This window comes from Macaca mulatta, chromosome 8 (assembly GCF_049350105.2).
Source record: "Macaca mulatta isolate MMU2019108-1 chromosome 8, T2T-MMU8v2.0, whole genome shotgun sequence".
Taxonomy (NCBI): domain Eukaryota; kingdom Metazoa; phylum Chordata; class Mammalia; order Primates; family Cercopithecidae; genus Macaca; species Macaca mulatta.
Genome location: NC_133413.1, coordinates 18,723,937 through 18,745,805, shown reverse-complemented (window position 1 = coordinate 18,745,805; position 21,869 = coordinate 18,723,937). Strand labels below are relative to the sequence as shown.

General features: G+C 41.0%; 1 protein-coding gene and 1 pseudogene across 1 annotated transcript in view; one reads left to right on the top strand and one right to left on the bottom strand.

The window, feature by feature from the left end:
• The window catches only part of ZDHHC2 (zinc finger DHHC-type palmitoyltransferase 2), a 91,113-nt gene extending 69,452 nt beyond the window's left edge, over positions 1 to 21,661 (bottom strand). Inside the window, exon 1 of the mRNA XM_015144810.3 lies at positions 21,543 to 21,661. The gene's annotated coding sequence lies outside the window, so the exon portion shown is untranslated. The remainder of the gene's footprint in view (positions 1 to 21,542) is intronic.
• Positions 4,448 to 5,143, top strand: LOC114680191 (large ribosomal subunit protein uL6 pseudogene; annotated as a pseudogene).
• Positions 21,662 to 21,869: the final 208 nt, after the last annotated feature.

Sequence of the window (21,869 nt, the reverse complement as noted above, 5' to 3'; positions counted from 1 at the left end):
GTGTCTGCGATTATCTTTCTGTGACTGGATTACACAACAAGCTAATCTCTCCTGAAATAGCTACTACGTTACACACACACTCCACATCTCTTTCCATTTCTCTTCAAAAATGCATAGAAAATGCCAGTCAAGTTTCTATGGGACTTTAAATAATTGAGAGACATTATTTCCCAGTGAATCACTTGATTTTGCTTTAGCATTTGATATTCTTTTTGGGTATTCTGTATATTAATATGAAAATATAACTTCTCTGGATGCCTTAATGTTTTTCATGGATATGAATCCTGTGTTCCCCCAAGTCAAAAGAGAGTAAAAAACAGGAATTAAAAGTTCCTCCTGGGACTGAAAGACCCTCACAAAGAGAAGCAAATCAGTGATTGAAGGTCAATAGAGACGATCAAGGAACGAAAAGGAAGGGGTCGGATTTTTCATACTGGAAACAGTGGAGAAATTGCAAATAGTGCCTCTGTAGATCCTGAATGCGACAATGCCCTGTGCTCTTCCTCCTCTCACAGTCTTACAGGCTTTTGAAATCGGAAACGGAATAGCATTCTGCCCAGTTTTCACATGTTCTACCCTTTTGGAAAAGTATGCAGATACCATATCTTTGAAGGAGCTACATTTTTATTACTCATCTAAGATGTTGTTTAATTGTTCCTATTTGTAATAAATATTTGGGAAATATTTTCAACCTTTTCTGTTATTGCCATTTTAAGGATACTACTTTTACTGGTTTTTTCAAGCTCTCTTATCTTAAAACAACAAAAAAAAGGATGGAGTAGGAAGAAACATCTCCAAAGCCACAAGATAGCAGGATTGATCTCTGCGTAGTCTCTAATTAGGCGTAAGCACGCATGCACAAATGTAAGCTCTTTGGTGAGTAGCCAGTCTCTAGATACTGGGCTTTGATGAGAGTGGAAAGGTAACTTTTATCTTGAGGTATAGAGAGCCTTTGATTTATTTTCTTTTTCTTTAGGACTTTACATCAACAACAACAACAAAAAAAAATAATTTGAAGGTTGTAGACAAGAAGAAACTTCGCTAGAGACTTACTCTTTAGAAATACAGAAGATTCAACTCACAAATTTTAATTTAGATGTTTAATAAGCATAAGAAATTGTACGTTTCATGTATAACTGTGATTAAACTGATATGACCATTTATGAAAAATAAAGCCAGCCACAGCAAAGGAGGAAGAAGGCAACGCTAAGGAAAAGAAGAGGCGAGCGGACAGCCAGGCAAGAAGGAGGGTGAGGGGAGTGACTGAGAACGGGAGAAAGACTCTTGCTGGGTTCACCCAGTCCCTAATGACCATGACTCCATCCTCACTAGGCCTCCGCCTGTATGCTCCTTGCACTCAGGGGTCTAGCAACGTCATTCAACTCTCAAAATTCCAGAACTGATCCTGCCCCATGAAGGAATCTTTTTTTGGTTTTTTTTGTTTTTTTTTTTTTGAGACGGAGTCTTGCACTGTTGCCTGGGCTGGAGGGCAATGGCGCGATCTCAACTTATTGCAACCTCCGCCTCCCGGGTTCAAGCAATTCTCCTGCCTCAGCCTCCCAAGTAGCTGGGATTAGAGGTGCCTGCCACCATGCCCAGCTAATTTTTTGTATTTTTAGTAGAGACGGATTTTCACTATGTTGGTCAGACTGGTCTCCAACTCCTGACCTTGTGATCCACCCGCCTCGGCATCTCAAAGCGTTGGAATTACAGGCATGAGCCACCGTGCCCAGCCCAGGAATCTTAAACGTCCCTCCTCTCCCTGCAGCCCAGTCCCCCAAATTCTTGAGTTCCCAAACCTCAAGTCTACCTTACTTTCATGATTAACACTGTTAATCTTCCTTCTGCTTCCAGATCCAGATGAACATTTTAACATAGTCCCTTGCATAGTATGAATCAAACATAGCATGCTAGCCAAGCCCAAGAAGGCATGGACGCACCCGCTTCTAGAGAGCACAGATCCCCCTGAATGTCGCCTACACCAACCTTATCTCAAGCTTTTCAGCCAAACCACCTACCAGAAACTTTATTAGGACACTGCTGGATATTTACTCCTTCCTTTTGGGAGGGTTCTTAGAAGGCAACATTGCAACAAGAATTTATCTTTTAAATATGAGGTCAGTCGTATTAGTCTCATGTATATGAGACGTTGATTGTCCTGATTTTGCTAAGAGGGTATGATACTTCACAAACACTTCAAGGAGTTCTAAATCTTACAAGGATTGGAAGCAATGAAGCTGAGGTCTGGATCTATGTCTTATTTATTCATGGCTCTCCCATCCTTACTAGAGTGGTCTGCATAAATACTGATAGATTCTCTTTCATTATTTTCTCAAACTTAATCTTATCACTCTTTTAGGGGAGAAGAGCTCTTTAGAAGCCAGCAATCCATGACATCAGTGACTCCAGTGTCAATGTGCATGTTTATAATAGTGGTCAAAACATTCTCTATGGGAGAATAATAGCATGACTAAACCACATTGTGTTTCTGGAGATAATGTAAAATAAAAGGAATCGTGCTTAGGGAATGTAGGAATGAAGTAATGCTTAGATATATTTTGGCTCTCAGAGATTTATGTTTGCAATTCAGCTGTAATTATACTGAATAAAATGGGAGATAATTTCAAAAGCCTCAGGATGTCTCTGTATACAGTTGATTGGGTCGAAACATTGGGAAAATGTAAAGTGGAGCAAACTGTTCCTGGCAAACCTGCCTTTCAGGCACACTGGGGCTTCCACGGTAGCATTAATGTGTCCTGCCACTAGATGGCAGGCACACACTAAGCAGTGCCGCACTCTTCACCTATGCTCCATAGATTTCAATAGTATCAACCGTTAGCTTAAGCAAGGCAATTATAAATGTGAATTATAACTTCATGACCAATTATAAATCATTGTAACTAATTATAATTATGTTGTAATTGGCCAGGCCCGGTGGCTCACGCCTGTAATCCCAGCACTTTGGGAGGCCAAGCGGGGCAGATCACCTAAGGTCAGGAGTTTGAGACCGGCCTGGCCAACATGGTGAAACCCCATTTCTACTAAAAATACAGAAAATTAGCCAGGTGTGGTGGCGGGCACCTGTAATCTCAGCTACTCAGAAGGCTGAGGCAGGAGAATTACTTGAACCTGGGAGGCGGAGGCTGCAGTGAGCCGAGATCACACCACTGCACTCCAGCCTGGGTAACAAGAGCGAAACTCCTTCTCAAGACAACAAAAAGTTACGTTATAATTATACAATTTTTATATTATAATTTAATGGCTAACGATTAATAAAAATGCCAACCATATTCAAAAAATTTTAAAAACTTAAAACATTTTTCTATATAGCAAATCGTTCTGATTCTGCGCCCACTTCTTTAGAATTTGCACTAAAGTCAATCTCTTTGGAAATAAAACAGGAAATTTTCATTGGAATAAATACTTTTGCTTACACCAATTCCCTTCTTTGCCCCTAAATGCGGAGGGGCACTGTTTATGAACCCAAAAGGTAAGCAGACATGTCCTTCCAATGGACTGACACAGCTATACCGTGGATCTCTAAGGGGTGATACAATGACCCAAGTTCAACTGCAGATTATTAGAAGTGGCCATTGTGGAATTGAAAGCTGAACAGCCAGCAGAGAGTGACCAAGGGCAGCAGAATTCTGCAGTGTAGTGGCAAGTGTCCAGGGATGGTAAGACCAGCAATGGCATCGTGGGCTGACTGTTCTTGGTGGCAAGATCTTGGCCATGCACCAGCTTCCTTTGTTCCAGCTCAAGCTTGACTTGCCAGGCTTCCTTTTGATTTTGGAGGAGTGCCCATATAATTGCAAAACATTTTTTATGTAAGTCAACTAGAGTTGACTTGTGTTTACAACCAAGAACTCTGACTGGCACGTAGTTTTAATTTCATTCTGCATCTCATTGCTTAAAGAGTCAGTTTCAGCTCAAGGAGACAAAGGCACCAAGAGAAATAGGGATACAGGAATTTGGGAGTGAAGAAGCTTACTTGTTGCCATTCAAATCACTCTCTTGACCTGCATTGTCCAATAAGTACCCACTAGCAACATTTGTTGCCACTATTCAAATTTGTTGAAATTAACATGAAATGAAATTAAAAATTTCTTAGTTGCAATAGCCACATTTCAAATGCTCAGTAGCCACATGTGTCTAGTGGCTACTGTACTGGATGCTGCAGATCTAGAACGTTCCATCACTGAAGAAAGTTCTGTTGGACAGAATTGGTTAGACGTTTTATCTTGTCTGAATATTCATAAGGCTTTATATTTGTAAATGTAAGGAACAAAAAGTCCCCTATGTAATAATCCCTTCACTGTTGTATAGAAACAAAAATGAGAGGTAACAGGAAGTTGAACACAATTTTACGTTTTTGGTACTAGATTTCTTCCTTTGAAGATGAATCTAAAGAGTAAAGAACCACCTTTTCGCTGTGTCTACCATGAGAATGAAGACCATTCTCTGCAACCAGACTGTCCATATTCCAGAAAATGTAGATATCACTTCAAAGGGATGCCCAGTAATTGCGAAGGGCCCTAGAGGAACCCTGTAGAGGGACTTCAATCACATCAGTGTAGACCTCAGTCTCCTTAGAAAGAAAAAAATGAGGCTCCGGGATTGACAAAAAATGGAGGGGGAACAGAAAGGAATGGGCTGCTGTCTGCACTATTTGTAGTCATGCACAGGACATGGTCAAGGATGTTGCGCTGGGCTTCCGTTACAAGATGAGCTCTGTGTGTACTCACTTCTCCATCAATGTCGTTATCGAGAAGAATCGGTCTCTGGTTGAGATCCGAAATTTCCTGGTTGAAAAATAAATCTACAGGGTTTGGAGGAGGCCGGGTGTTGCTTGTTCAGTATTTCAAGCCCAGAAAGATGAATTCACCCTTGAAGGAAATGACATTGATCTTGTTGCAAATTAGGCTGCTTTGATTCAGCCAGCCACGACAATTAAATAAAAACAAGGATATCAGAAAATGCGTGGATTGTATTTATGTCTCTGAAAAAGGAACAGTTAAGCAGGCTGCTGAATAAGACCTAAGAGTTCTCCAGCTACAGAAACAAGATGCCGGATGATTCCTAAGACCTATTTGTGATATTTAAATGATGCAATAAAAGACCTATTGATTTGGGGGAAAAAAAGAAGAATAAGGTACCAGTTGGATCATAGAAAAAACACTATACATAGATTTCTTCAACCCAAGGCTTATATACACGTGATTACTTTAAAAGTACATGCACGGAGAAACTTAGAATGTTCGGTCCAAATTTCTCTACATAAAGCTAAATATTAAATTTAGATTTTAAACCAACAGTGCTTGAAGATATAGCTTTATTCCTGGATAACTCCAGCCTTGAAACACAGAATGGTCTCTTTATCTAGTGGCCATTAAGACCCTTTCTGTTCTGTTGGTTGAGCAGGTAATCACTGGGGGCACCTGAAGAATAACTGGTTATATTCAGTTCTGTCTCTGTCAAATTGTACGCTAGATAAGTCATGTCGGGTTTTCTGTACCGCAGATGTGAGTGGAGGTGGAGTCAACGTGTCTTGCCCAGCGGTCTATGGAAACCCACATTGGCTCTGGTTCAAGACACGCTCCCCAGGAGGAAAAAAAAAAAAAGCAAGAAAAGAAAATACATCAAATACGTTTTAATATTTAATTTTAATAAGTATGTCCAAGTATTGTCAAAGACTTTAAATGTAAGTTGGACATGAAGTTTAATTACAATTTGTAACTGTACAAGGAAAAAAGTCTAACCACAGTTTTCTCTGGCCTTCAAAAAGAGCAGGCAAAATAAAGAATAAATATTTAATGACGGCATTTAACAAAAAAAGGCATGTTGGCTTTGGATTTGTAGGAGAAAAGTTTTATCATCAGGGATTCTTCCATCACTAGAATTTATCCAGTGTAATCATGTCCTATAAGACTTTGAGTTATTATTTTCAAGTGATAGGCAGTGTGTATTCTGAATTTATTTGGATTATTTCACTGGTTGATAAAACCTTTCTCTATTTGCTCATATTTCAGTCTTTTTGATAATGGGCCATGTCATGTGAAATGCTAGGTTGCTAGTGGAATATCAATAACCTTTATATCTGGAGTATGAGACCGGATCTGTTTTTGTTTTTCAAACATTCAGTATAGATGTTGAGGGATCTGAATACCAATGATTAGAGATTTGGGATTTTATGTTTTCATAAAAATAAGAGGTTTGGGTAATACATTTTTATTCCTTTAAGCTTTCTTTTTAATTCAATAAAATGTCAAAGATGACATTTTTTAACTTTCAGGAATCATAAAAGATTTGACAACTTGGCATAATCACTTTGCGAATTGTTGAAAGAATATGTTGATTTAATTATGGTGTAGAAATTACACAGTTCTAAAATATTTTTTAATGAGGAGAAAAGGTAAATTGGACTATATATATGACGTGACATATATATATGTCTGTGTGTGTTTCCAGTGGTAACAACAGTGACCTATTCCTAATTATAGAAATTTATGATGACTGTTTAATAAGCAGCGTTTTGGAATATGAATACACAAACCTGAATGCAAATTCCAATGACTGAAACTAAAGTTAAAACATTAGTATTCCACTATTTGGTTAAAAATCAGTAAGCACTGCAATGAATTGTATGATGCTACCAACACTGGAATAAAATATCTAGCTCAGTTAAAGTTATTAATTTATTTTCTTTATAAAGAGGTCAGTTATAACTGTTTTCATTGTAAAACAGCTAAAGTATCTGATGTTTACAAAATTTCAGAATCATGACCCTATTGAGGCTGCTTAAATATGACTAGAAATTTTTCAAAATTTTGTAGTGTATTATTTGACAAATATTTACTAATTGCCTGCCATGTGTCCAGATATTGGTGATATTCAAATTTAAAAATTAAAAATTACAGGTGTGGTGGCTCACACCTGTAATCCCAGCACTTTGGGAGACCGAGGCAGGCAGATCACAAGGTCAGGAGCTCAAGACCATCCTAGCCAACACAGTGAAACCCCGTCTCTATTAAAAATACAAAAAATTAGCTGGGCCTGGTGGTGGGCGCCTGTAATTCCACCTACATGAAAGGCTGACGCAGGAGACTCACTTGAACCCAGAAGGCAGAGGTTGCAGTGAGCCGAGATTGCACCATTGCACTCCAGCCTGGGCGACAAGAGTGAAACTCTATCTCTCTCTCTCTCTCTCTCTCTCTCACACACACACACACACACACACACACACACACACACACACACACAAATTAAAAATTTAGTCTTTAGCTTCAAGGAGCTTCTGGTCTAGTAAGGAGATCAATGTGCAAACATTTTCTATAATAAGATAAATGCACACTGCAATAATAAGTACATTGGCAGCGAAGGAGAAGTGACTCAATGTGCCTGGAATAGTCAGGAAAGCCTGGAGAGAAAAGTAGAATTTGTGCTAAAGCTTAAAAAACATGTAGGAGTTTGCATCATGGAGAGAGGAAGGATGGTTTCCCTGTGCAGGGAATGCCTTCTCTTCCTGAGAGGCGCATTTTGAGAACTAGAAGAAAATATCACACTAGGGATTTCAATGGGAGGAATTTAAAATAGGAAATAAAATTCAAAGATGTTGGAGCAGTTGAATGAACAATTAGGAGGAGGGGAAACAAACACAAAGATGACCAATTGTAGAAAGTCACTGCCACCTCCAGGGCTGGAAGGACAAAGGGAAGGTGGTGTCACTGCAGCCCAAGATGAATGATGGGTCGCCTGGTGGTTGCTGGGGACCATGGAGGTGATTTAGCCACTACTACAGACGTAGCCTGAGACACAGAGAGAGAGAGGAGAAAGAGAAAGAGAAAGAGAGAGAGAGAGAGAGAGAGAGAGAGAGAGAGAGAGAGAGAGAGAGAGAGAGGGAGACAGAGGAGAGAAGAGAGGAGAGAGAAGAGAGAAAGACGAGAGAAAGAGGAGAGAGAGAATGCAAGTTTACCTGAAAGCCAGATAGTATGAGAGCATGGGAAGTGTTGTTTGCAGGGGTCAGTGCCCTGTGTATAAAGTGAAGCAAAAGAAAAATAAACAATCTAAGACCAAACAGACAACCGACTAGAACAAGCGAGCTTAGAAATCCCCGCCTGGAACACCAGCACTTTGGTTTTGGGAGGCTGAGGCGGGTGGATCACTTAAGGTCAGGAATTCCAGACCGGCCTGGCCAACATGGCAAAACCCTGTCTCCACTAAAAATATGAAGATTAGCCAGGTGTGGTGGTGGGTGCCGTTAGTCCCAGCGACTCAGGAGGCTGAGGGAGGAGAATTGCTTGAACCTGGGAGGCGGAGGTTGCAGTGAGCCACTCCACCCTGAGCACTCCACTCTGAGACAGAGGGAGACTCTGTCTTGATAAGAAAAAAAAAAAAAGAATAGAAAAAAAATGAAATCTTGAATTGGGACAATGGCAAGAGGGATGGAGAGGAAGAAACAGATTCTAGGAAAGGCCCAGAGACCAGTTAGCTAACAGATGTGAAAGACAGGAAGGAGCAGGTGTTCTAGATTCTGGAAAGGAAAAATCTGCAGAAAGGAAATCCAGAGGAAAGGCTTTCAAGGTAAATGGGCCCATCACACTCCATGGGGCTCACCATCAACTAAGGAAGAAAAAAGTCTTTGGCCACCACATCTACCGTTAACTACAACCTTCATGAGACTGTGACCTCCAAGTGAGATGCAGAAAAGAGACACAGATTTGGGAAGTAGGAATGGTTATTTCTGCTTCAGCAGAGTGTACATAAGCCCAGCCCATTTGGGTGTTAACTGAGGTCACATCTGAAGTTTTCTTTGGGGATTTGATCCTTCTATCATTCCTTTGAGTGTTTAACAGCAACTCTTTCGTTTGGCTCTGGTTTGCTTAGCCCTGCAGCTAATCGGAGAGGGTTAGGGCTGCGGCTTTGAAAAATTATTTCATTCTGTGCATCCTTTCTTATGCTACAGATGAGAATACAGGATCACGAAGAAATTAGACGAGTTGTTCAAGGTGACACAGCTATGTGGACAAGCCAAGAACCCAGGTCTCCTGAGGTCCAGCCTGCTGTTCCTCCCACATCACCACGAGCACAAGAGGATCAGCTTGTTATCTCTTAGACTCCAAGCGTGGCAGGCTTCATCAAAGAAGCTAAGCCCAGGAATTTAAAATTCACAGCAGGAACCAAGTAAAATGTCATGGTTAGGTTTTATTAAAAGAATATTAAGTGGCTGGGCACAGTGGCTCACGCCTGTAATCCCAGCACTTTGGGAGGCCGAGGCGGGCGGATCACGAGGTCAGGAGATCGAGACCATCCTGGCTAACACGGTGAAACCCCGTGTCTACTAAAGATACAAAAAATTAGCTGGGCATGGTGGCGGGCACCTGTAGTCCCAGCTACTCGGGAGGCTGAGGCAGGAGAATGGCGTGAACCCGGGAGGCGGAGCTTGCAGTGAGCTGAGATCGCGCCACTGCACTCCAGCCTGGGCGACAGAGCCAGACTCCGTCTCAAAAATAAATAAATAAATAAATAAATAATTATATATATATATAAAGTATACCCAGGATAGTTGATATTCTTGAGTAAAAGATCTAACCTAGAAAAAGCAGAAGAATCACTCAGGGGCTACAATGCTGTGGCATTGGGGGCATGACAGTTATTCATTGTGTGGGGCTGTCCTGAGCACTGCAGGCCATTCAGCACATCTGGTTCCTCTGCACAACTAAATACAGGGCCACCCCCTTTCCTAGGCAGTATGGCAAACAAAACCATCCTCCTACTGAGTGGGGATTGGAGGTGGGAGGGGGTTTGGAAAGAGTACCGGCTTCTAGACAACTGCTGATAGACTAAAAAAATGGTACAGAAGTTCCATCTTAAATAGGCAATGGTGGGTGGGGTTATTTTTACCATCATGTTCTCTCACACAGAAAAAGAATACTTTCATGTCAACTATATAATGAAATGGTCTCATTTGGAAGAACATTAAATTGGTTTCCAGAGACAGTGAAGAGAAGATAAAGTTTTATCATGTTTGCACTGCAAAGGAATGGTCATATTTCAGGCTAGATATTTAGAAATATAACTGAACTACCAGTGTAAGAGTCTGATTTTCCTCGGAGGGTTGCAACGGAAACATCTGCGTTTGAATTATACTTCTGTCACCTGCTAGCTGTTTGAGCTTGAGCAAGTTACTTAAATTTTCCAACATTTCCTGAGACATTTCTTGTTTCCCAAACAAGAAAACAGGGAAAGCAACATGCGAAAGTCTTTTAACAGGTCCATCCATTCATCCATTCAACACATTTGGATGACTTCCTGTGTTCTAGGTATTGTGCTAGGCGATGGTTATATGATGTGCAAAAAAATAAGCCCAACCAAACCAAAAACAAGGGGCTTGCCTTCGTGAAGTTCATAGTACAGATAAAGAAAATGTCTGCTTCTACAGCTTTTATTTGAATGGGGATAATTCTGTCAGGAGGTCCACTGGTGTGAGTATCATTGAAGATGTCCTACTGGTTTGTACACTGTCTCTGCTTAAATAACACTTGCTATGAGATGTGTATTAGGTTGGTGCAAAAGTAATTGTGGTTTTTGCCATTACTTTTAAAGTGGTGGCGTACACCTGTAACCCTAGTACTTTTTGAATTTTTATTATTATTATTATTTTGAGATGGAGTCTTGCTCTGTTGCTCAGGCTGGAGCACAATGGCAAGATCTCAGCTCACTGCAACCTCCGCCTCCCGTGTTCAAGCGATTCTCTTGCCTCAGCCTCCCAAGTAGTTGGGATTACAGGCACCCGTTACCGCGCCTGGCTTATTTTTGTATTTTTAGTAGAGATGGGGTTTCACCACCTTGGCCAGGCTGGTCTGGAACTCCTGACCTCATGATCCACTTTCCTTGGCCTCCCAAAGTGCTCGGATTACAGGTGTGAGCCACCATGCCCGGCCCATCCCAGTACTTTTGACGGCAAACACCGCAATTACTTTTGCACCAACCTAATATATTCAGATACAAGAATCAGTTTGAAATGCCATGACCTAAACCACAGGCAGTCTGTTTGTGTCTAAAAGCGCAATCATCCTTAATTAGTGGGTTACCTGGACATGTTTCTGTGAATGTTTTGATGCCAAAATATATATTCCTCAAATACTGCTGATGTAAATTTTTAGTATAAAGGTACAGATTGTAAGTAAGAGCTCTGGAATCTTCTCATCAAAGCAGCACATGGTCCAGCTCCGTAGCACAGTCCCGTTATTGGATATTTGCATTTGCGCCTCTAGATGCCTTCTCCACCCTTCTTTGTGTTATGGAAGGCTCACCCCTTAAGATCTAGGGCTCCTTTGTGTTCTGGGTTTTGGTTGGTTCAACCAGTGGAAGGTAGGCAGTGGATCAGAGGCCAGACAAGAATATGAGGATGTTCGTTCGTTCCACCTCCCCCAGCCTGACACCGAAGATCACAGCTTCTGTGGGATACAGTACCTGTCTCTCTTTGTCCCTCAGGCCTGGGGTGGGGGTGAGCACCTAACTCCCAAGGGTGCTCAACCACACTCTGTCAGTTTCCTTTAATTAAATTCTTCTCAGTTGCCACGCTTGAGTGCATCATCTCTTCTCTTACTAATATAACACCCCCACAGCCTGTCAATCGCAGTACAGTCTATTTTTGCTGAATAGAAAAAAATATATACCTCATTGGCCAGGCGTGGTGGCTCACACCTGTAATCCTAGCACTTTGGGAGGCTGAGGCAGGCAGATCACTTCAGGTCAGGAGTTCCAGACCAGCCTGGCCAACAAGGCAAAACCCAGTCTCTACTAAAAATACAAAAATTAGCTGGGTGTGGTGGGAGGCACCTGTAGTCCCAGCTACTCAGGAGGCTAAGGGAAGAGAATCACTCAAACCCAGGAGGCAGAGGCTGCAGTGAGCAGAGATCGCACCACTGTACTCCAGCTTGGACGACAGAGCAAGACTCTGTCTAAAAAAAAAAAAAGCCTACTAAATTCCTTATTTAGAAAGTCAATATTATCTTTAATTATCTCTTTTAAAATAAAAAATAACAAAATTATATATAGCAGAACAATACATAACAGTTATAGAGTAGAAACTTTGAAAACAGAGAAAGGCAAAATCTTCCCATGATTTTACCAATTAGCACAACCATTGTTATTTTAGCTTGTTTCCATCTGGTCTCTTTTTGTGTGTTTTCTTTTTAGAGCTGAAATGATAGCCTACACACAATTTTGTGTTCTCATAAATATTTCATTACAAACATTTTTTTCGTGCTACTATACAGGCTTCAGAATTATCTTATTAAAATTTTAAAAAAAAGTTTTTTGAGACAGGATCTTGCTCTGTTGTCCAGGCTGCAGTGCAGTGGCATGATCATAGCTCACTGCAGCCTCCAACTCCTGGGCTCAAGTGATCCTCCTGCCTCAGCCTCCCAAAGTGCTGGGATTACCACCATGCCCAGTCTAGAATACTTTTAAATGTTTGCATAGTATTCTATTCTGTAGAAGTACTATAATTCATTAAACCATTACCCTATTGCTAATTATGTAAGTGTTTTCTAATTTTTCACTGGTATAACATACCATAAATAAGTTGGCTCATCTAACATTCCCTTTCTATTTTGTTGTTTTCTTTGGACAGGGCCCCAGAAGTAAAATTAAATCAAAGAGTCAAACAGTTTGCAAAACTATGTAGCTGTGATGATTTTAAATATGTGCACAAGTTCTTTGATACTTCGCCTTTCAAGAAGGCGAATCCCCTACCCTTGAGTGATGAGTGGACTTAGTGTCTTAGTCCATTCTGGCTGCTATAATAAAGTGTCACAAACTAGGTAGCTTCTAAACAACAGAAATTTCCTTCTGATAATTCTGGAGGCTGGGAAGTCTAGGATCAAGCCACTGGCAGATTTGATGTCTGGTGAAGGCCAGCTTTCTGGTTCCTCAAAGATGCCTTTTCTCTGGACTCTTACATAGTAGAAGAGGCCAACATGCTTGCTGGGGCCTCTTTTATAAGGGCACTAATTTCTTTCATGAGGACTCCATCCTCAGGACCTAATCACCTCCCAAAGGTTCTGATATGTTTCAGCTGTGTCCCCACTCAAATCTCATCATGAATTGTAGCTCCCATAATTCCCACGTATTGTGGGAGGGGCCCAGTGGGAGATAATTGAATCTGGGGACGGTTTCCCCTTACAGTTCTCATGGTAGTGAATAAGTCTCACGAGATCTGATGACTTTATAAGGGAAACTTCCTTCCACTTGGCTTTTATTCTCTCTTTGCCTGCCATCATGTAAGATATGCCTTGTGCCTTCTGCCATGATTATGAGGCCTTCCCAGCCACGTGGAACTGTGAGTTCGTTAAACCTCTTTTTCTCTATAAATTATCCAGTCTTATGTCTTTATCAGTAGCATGAAAATGGACTAACACAGGCTCCACCCCTGAACACTGCCATCACCTGGGTTAGGGTTTCAACATATGAATTTTGGCAGAACACAAACATTCAGACCATAGCACTTAGTGACTCACTTCTAATGAATAACATAAAGCAGAATTAATAGTGGGCAGTTTCAAAGACTGGTTCATAAAAAGACACCGTGGCTTCCTCCTCAGCTTCACATCACTTGCCCTGTTAGAAGTTAGCTGCCCTGTCATGAGCAGACCCACGGAGAGGGCCGTGTAGCAGAGGATGGGGGTCGCCATGTGAGTGAGTGTTCTGGAAGTCAGTCCTCCAAACCGCAGTCATTCCTTCTGATGCCTGTAGTGTGAGCCAACAGCTTGACTGCATCCTCACCAGAGACCTTGAGCTTGAATCACCCAGCAAAGCTGCTCCTGACTGACTCAGAAACTGTGTGAAATCATGAAAGCTTGTTTTCTTCGGCTGCTGCAATTTGGGGTAATTTGCAATGCATCAATAGATAAATAATAGAGCAACAATGGAACTATTGTTTTGGAGCATTTGTTTAACTCAGTTCAAATGTGAGGCACTTAAAGAGCATCCCAACTCCAGTTAATCACAGCAAATTACTGCCATTTAAGAGACATGCAAAGAGCCAGTGAGGGACACATGAAGGATGAAGAGGGAGAGAAAAGGGAGAAGAGAAAAAGAGAGGAAAAAAAGGAAAAAATAAGTTAGCAAGAGAGGGACATGGGAAAGATGACTACGTGTCCTAGTTTAGCTTGGATAGTCCCAGTTTGTAGCACTGTCTTGATGTGGTTCTGAATAGAGTCCCTTTTCACTTTCAAAAGTGTCCTGGTTTGGATGATAAATTATATGACCCTAGATATAGGTCAATAATACGCCTTCCCCCAACCCAGTTCTTCACTTTAATACTCTGTCTTTCCCTGATGCCTCTTGCCCAGTCTGCTCCAGCTCCACCGCACTTGCTCAGAGTCCTAAATTTCCCAGCAAACCACAGTCTCACTGGCACCTCTTCCATGGCTTAGAAGCCACCTCTGTTTACTTCCCAGTATTCCTGCATCACAGTCAGGAATTCATCATGGTGGTGAAGAGCTTGGCTTAGGAATTAGGCAAACCTGGGTCTGAGTCTTGGTTTTATATTTATTGCTATATAACCCTAGGGAAATTATTTCACTTCTTTATGCCTCAGGTATAAGCTGGGGCATATATTATCTACTCTCTCATAGGAATGTTGAGGATATTAATAAGAGTATGTACATAAAATGCTCAGCATACTGTCTGGCATATATGTATGTATACATATGCTAAGCATTTTATATGCATAATATATGTGATGACTATATGTTAGCTACTATCAGCATTTAGTACCCGAGAAAAAAATCCATCTCATGGAGATGCTTTTTGTTGTTGTTGTTTTTGAGACAGAGTCTTATTCTGTCACCCAGGCTGGAGTGCAGTGGTGTGATCTCGGCACTCTGCAACCTCCACCTCATGGGTTCAAGCAATTCTCCTGCCTCAGCCTCCTGAGTAGCTGGGACTACAGGCGCGTGCCACCATGCCCGGATAATTTTTTGTATTTTTAATAGAGATGGGGTTTCACCGTATTAGCCAGGATGGCCTCGATCTCCTGACCTTGTGATCCGTCCGCCTTGGCCTCCCAAAGTGCTGGAATTCCAGGTGTGAGCCACCGCGCCCAGCCGGAGATGATTTTTAGTTGTTGGGACATGTACCTTACTAGAAAACTCTCAAGTATGTCATTGTATTTATTTGTTTTAATGTTAGGAGGCAGAAAATGTTAGGAAATGTGTCAAGCAGTAAAGGAAAAGTCAAGCAGACAATATCAACCCTTCAGGCTCGATATGCCTTACTTTGCTTATTCATTCATTCATTCACTTACACATTCATTCACTTATTTTTTAACAAATATATATTGGTTATCTTTCAAATACCAGGCACTATGCTAAGCACAGGATTAAACAGCACTTTTCAAAAAATAAATAAATACCCTAAAGCTTGATTCCCATTTCTTAAAGGAAAATCTTACATTAAAAAAAGGCTGTTGTGTGGCAGTACTAAGTAAGTAGGGATTTGAAGCCAAATTGAGAAATTATATATACACACACACATGTTTTTCTGATGATCAAATCTTTCAAATTGACTTTGAACAGCAGGAGCAATTTTCGGCTATAAAAAGGAATGTATTTTAGCTTTTGACCTAATGATTTAAAAAACAGAGGAACCTAAGAGTGGGAAAATGCAAATTATGTGAATATATAATTTGGCATCGGTGATATATCAGCAGAAGGAGCTGCTGACAGGAAGACATTTTTTTTCTTTTTAGCCGTAGGCATTCCTCATTTCTGTTTTTAGGAACAAGGAAAACTAGTGGACAGAAATATCCCTGGTTACATGGACTACATATTTTACATGCACAGCATAAAATATTTAATAAAACGAAGGAGGTGCCTGAAAAATCGAGACCTCAATAGATGAAGGTGGTCACAACAATTAAAATACATCCTTTCTTCCCCCTCATGGAACAGGATAATGAGGTATAGAAATAATATATAGGATTGCTGTAAACTATTTGGCAGCATTTGCCAGATGAAATTTTGAAAAAACATCTTTTCACTGTCTTCATTCCACTTAAATAATGAGTACCACATTATATGTTTTGATAGCCCATGAATTTTTATCTTTATTTTAATCGTTAAGGTCAAGTTAGCATTGATTACTAATAAGCTGATTCTAAATGAATAGTATTATTTCAGGAATAATAGTAACTAACGTTTATTAAATGTTTACTATGTGCTCAGTTCGGTGCTTTCAAGGCAATTTCCCATTTAATTCTCACCACCACCCAAGGACACAGCTGCTATCATGATCTCATCTCACACATGAAAAAGCTAGGGGTGGAAAGTGTTACGACCTTGTTTAATTACAAAGGAAGTTAGCAAAACAGCCAAGATTGGAGCTTGGAAAAGTGTGACTCCAGAGCCCACGCTTACCCGACATGCTATTCTTAATGGAAGGGCTCATGTAGCTCACCTGTTTATTCATATTTTCTAATTTGTTCTTTTTGAAATAGTTATTCCTGTTCGGATTCCACTTTTAATCCTTGCCCATTTTCTCAATTCTATGCAAGGCTCATTTAACTTTATAGTTATGCAAGTCCACACCTGTCTGAATGATACACTGGCTCATTCATTTAGTTGAAAGGTAGACACCAAATTGATTTTTAAAAAGACATAGGAACCTAATTGAAAAAAAATTCATGAATCACCTTAATGAGGAATTGGTACCAGGAAATCCAGTACAGAGAACCTCAGACAATTTGCTTTTGGAAAAGCTCTAATCAAGCACATATTCATCTGGACTGAAAATGCCTCTCTAGCAAGACATTGTGTGATAATGAAGTATGGGAGGTGAGAGCCATTTCAGTCACTTCTAAACAATTATTTCTCATTTTTCTGTGTCTGAAGATGATGATATGTATATTTATTACCGAAAAGTGAGGTGACCAGTATTCTTTCCAGCATTGGGTAAATTAAAGACAAAGTGGACATCCTTTGCAAATTCTTGCATTTTTTTTCTTTGCAGCTGTTGTTCATCATTTCCTTCCCTAATTTGTTCCAAGACTAGCTGGCTTGTCACGGTTGTTTCCTCGTGCTCCACCACTCTGCCATGACAGCTGAAGGTATGTTCTGTGTTCTTTAAAGCCCCAATTTTTTTCCCCCAAATAGCTTCTGCCTCATGCAAAATAAAAACATTATAACATCTTGCTATTATCTATTTTATATACATTTACATTCTGCTGGAGTTACACCCTTTTTAACGCAAACCTATTTGGAATTTGGTTGTTGAGTCCCTAATTCTTACTGATGAAAGTCAAGAAATTGGCCGGGCGCGGTGGCTCAAGCCTGTAATCCCAGCACTTTGGGAGGCCGAGATGGGCGGATCACGAGGTCAGGAGATCGAGAGACGATCCCGGCTAACACAGTGAAACCCCGTCTCTACTAAAAAATACAAAAAAATAGCCGGGCGAGGTGGCGGGCGCCTGTAGTCCCAGCTACTCGGGAGGCTGAGGCAGGAGAATGGTGTAAACCTGGGAGGCGGAGCTTGCAGTGAGCTGAGATCCGGCCACTGCACTCCAGCCTGGGTGACAGAGCAAGACTCCGTCTCAAAAAAAAAAAAAAAAAAAGAAAGTCAAGAAATCGATGAGACAGTTAATCATAACTCTTTAAACATCAAATTCTCTCAGAGTTTATCACTATGTGGGTGACGTCTTTGGTATCGTGAGCCTTTTTACCATCTTAATATTCCTTCCTCCATTATAATTTTGAGAAAATCAAAATCCACTTCCATGTAATAGAAAACATTACTCTTGGCTGGGCGTCGTGGCTCATGCCTGTAATCCCAGCACTTTGGAAGGCCAAGGTGGGCAGATCACAAGGTCAAGAGATCAAGACTATCCTGGCCAACATGGTGAAACCCTGTCTCTACTAAAAATACAAAAAATTAGCTGGGTGTGGTTGTGTGCACCTGTAGTCCCAGCTACTTGGGAGGCTGAGGCAGGAGAATTGCTTGAATCTGAGAATTGGAGGTTGCAGTGAGCCGAGACTATACCACTGCACTCCAGTCTGGCGACAGAGTGAGACTCTGTCTCAAAAAAAAAAAAAGAAAAGAAAAGAAAAGAAAATATTACTCTTTCCCTTATGTGTTTCTTACCATCCTGTATTTATCCAAACTTAGACATACTTGCATACTGGCCCAAATTTCCGTATCCCAGGAAAAGATAGGCTACATAGTTTTTGAAGCCTAGTGTGAAATGAAAATACAGGGCCCTTAGTTTAAAAAAAAAAAAAAGGCAGGAAATAGTGTGGTTTAAGGTGTTAAATATAAACCTTTTTCCTTCCTTCTGTGGTTTCTCTCAACTTGTCATAGGGTTTTTTATGTGCTATTTAATGTCATTCCAAGTAAATCAAATTAAAAAAAAATTAATACAATATTTTCACAGGCACTGGGGAGAAAAAAAATTAGTATGATGTTTATTGCTTATATTGGGCAATGCCAGTTTTAAATGCAAATATCAGAACATTTAACTCCTATGTGGAATCACTGAAATTACATAACTGATACCTCATGGCACTGATAACCCAACCTACAGTAGACGGGCAACCCCAAGGGTATTACAACCTTCGGGCTAGAAGCCCTTAAGTACTTGGATTGAAGATGAGTGAAAGAAAGGTTTGGATGGGCGCAGTGGCTCATGCCTGTAATCCCAGCACTTTGGGAGGCCGATGCGGGCAGATCACGAGGTCAAGAGATCAAGACCATCCTGGCCAACATGGTGAAACCCCGTCTCTACCAAAAATACAAAAATTACCTGGGCGTGGTGGCACATGCCTATAGTCCCAGCTACTTGGGAAGCTAAGCCAGGAGAATCGCTTGAACCCAGGAGGCGGAGGTTGCAGTGAGCTGAGATTATGCCATTGCACTCCAGCCTGGCAACAGAGTGAGACTCAGTCCCCCCACCAAAAAAAAAGAGGTTTATCTCCACTGAGTTGTAGTACCCAGTTCGCTACAGCCTATGCACCATGGCACTGTCAGCCTAGGATAGAATGGCTTCCACCATACTCTGCCTGAAGACTTTCTGGGTCATGTATGTCCTACCCGATTCCTATCTATACCTGTACCCAGGCCCTTGTTAGGGGATGGAGACTGAAGGCAGTAGCTGGACAGGGTGGGGAGGATGAGGCCCTTGGCAAGGGTGAGGCCCTTGGCAAGGCAGAGGGTAGCCAAGAATCCTAGGAAGGTGGGAAGGGAATGGGAAGGAGAGCTGTGAGTGAGCAGAGGCTCTATTCCCCTGCACAAACTCCATTTTCCCACTGACTTAAAAATTGTTAAGAATTTCAAAAGGGTGACTGCGGAGGATTATAACCCATGTGTGGGGCCCTTCTGACATGGGGCTTTGTGCAACTGCACTGGTCACAGGGGCATAAACCCAACCCAACTGTATGAGGGACTTAGTATTTAACCCAAGGAGATAGGTATAAGCAAACAACATCGCTTTACAATGAAATTATGAAAAATAACTTTTTTATTGTTGCTGTCCATACATAGAAATTTAAAAATACCTATTTTATTTTCTTTAAAAATATATGAGAAATGTCCCTCTCATGAATATAAGAAAACTCTTAGGGAAATAGAATTTTCCCTACTGTAACCATATTGCAGCCTACTGGTTAATAATAATGATGATGATATTAGCTGAACATACCCTATGTGTTGTGTGGGACACTGTGCTTGGCATTTTATATGAATTTACTTTATGTGAGTTATCTCAACTATGTCCTGTAACATGCAGTGAGTACAATTTTTAGCTCTACTTCATAGATGAAGAAGCTAACATAGAGAAGTCAACTTGTCCAAGACCAGAAAATGAAAAGAATGATCTATTTGAGTTTATTACAATAATGTAGAATAATTTAATATAGCAAGCCTATAAAAAGATATATTACATCTGGAGATCAAATTGGAAAAATGATATAATCAATTTATCACTGAGTGCTGAAAGGCATTTTAGATGATTAAACACTCATTCCTTTATCTTCCAAATCCAGGAAATAAAGGATACTTTCTTCCGATCAACAGCAAAATGTTAATTTGAAGGATTATAGGGGTCATCCTATTAAAACGGGAATTCAAAAGATTTCTGCTACCTCTATTAGTATTTTACACTCTTCTGGAAGCTATGATCAATGCAATAATACAGGAAATAGAAATAGAAGCAATAATGTAGATAGGGAAAAGACACATTTGCCCTAGTTTGCATGTAATATGACTGCCCACCAGAAAACCTGAGAATCCACTGAAAAACTTTCAGAACTACCAAGAGTTAAGTGTTGAACAAATAAAATCAGCTGCTTCTCTGTATACCAACAAAAATAAGACAGAAAATCTAGTGAGAAAAATGTCCATTCTTTTTTTTGAGACAGTGTCTTGCTCTGTTGCCCAGGTTGGAGTGCAGTGGCACAATCTTGGCTCACTACAACTTCCACCTCCCAGGTTCAAGCAATTCTCCTGCCTCAGCCTCCCAAATAGCGGGACTACACGTGCCCTCCATCACACCTGGCTAATTTTTGTATTTTTAGTAGAGATGGGGTTTCACCATCTTGGCCAGGCTGGTCTCAAACTCCTGACCTTGTGATCCACCCGCCTTGGCCTTTCAAAGTTCTGGGATTACAGGCATGAGCGACCGCGCCCAGCCAACTGTCCATTCTTAAAAGCAACAATAGGTATGCATATTCTAGGAAAGACCATAATTGTAAGAAGCAGGCATGACTTGGATAATGAAACCCATAAATCTTGGCTTGCAAGAAGAATATATAACTAAACTCAATTAATTACCACTGAATGAAATGGTATAGTATAAAGGTGTTGTGATGGTTAACGTTATGTGTCAACCTGACTGGGCCATTTTGTGCCCAGATATTTATTTGGTCAAACATTATTCTGGGTATGTCTGTGAGGGTGTTTTTGGAGGAGTTTAACATTTAAATTGGTAGACTAAAGCAGACTGCTCTCCCTAATGTGGATGGGCCACATCCAATCATTTGAAAGTCTGAAGAGAACAAAAAGGCTGACTTTCGGCCGGGCGCAGTGGCTCATGCCTGTAATCCCAGCACTTTGGGAGGCAGAGGCGGGCGGATCATGAGGTCAGGAGATTGAGACCATCCTGGTTAAACACAGTGAAACCCCGTCTCTACTAAAAAATACAAAAAATTAGCCGGGGGTGGTGGCAGGCGCCTGTAGTCCCAGCTACTCGGGAGGCTGAGGCAGGAGAATGGCGTGAACCCAGGAGGCGGAGCTTGCAGTGAGCTGAGATTGTGCCACTGTACTGCAGCCTGGGCAAGAGAGAGAGAGGGAGGCTCCGTCTCAAACAAACAAACAAACAAAGAGGCTGACTTTCTTCTAAGAGAATTCCTTCTGCCCAACTGCTTTCACGCTGAAACATGAGCTCTTGCTGGATCTTAAGCCTGCCAGCCTTTGGACTAGAACTACACCATGGGCTCTCCTGGTTCTCAGGCTTTAGGATTGAAACAGGAAAGATAAAGTCTGCTCACCTGAGTCTCCAGCTTGCCACCTCCCCCTGCAGATCCTGGGATTTGTCAGCCTCCGTAATCACATGTGCCGATTTCTTATAATAAATCTCTTTATGTACATCCCATTGGTTCTGTTTCTCTGGAGAACCATAATACAATTGTCAATCAGTCCAAATTAATTTATAATTTTAAAGTGATTAAATACAAATCCCATTTGGAGAAGATAAAACAATTCTAATATTCATCTGAAAGGATAAGCCAATACGAATGGTTTTTAAAAATTATAAAGAAGAGGAATTTAAGTGTGGCTATTGAAGACGCAGGCACACTAGTCTTACAAAATAGTCT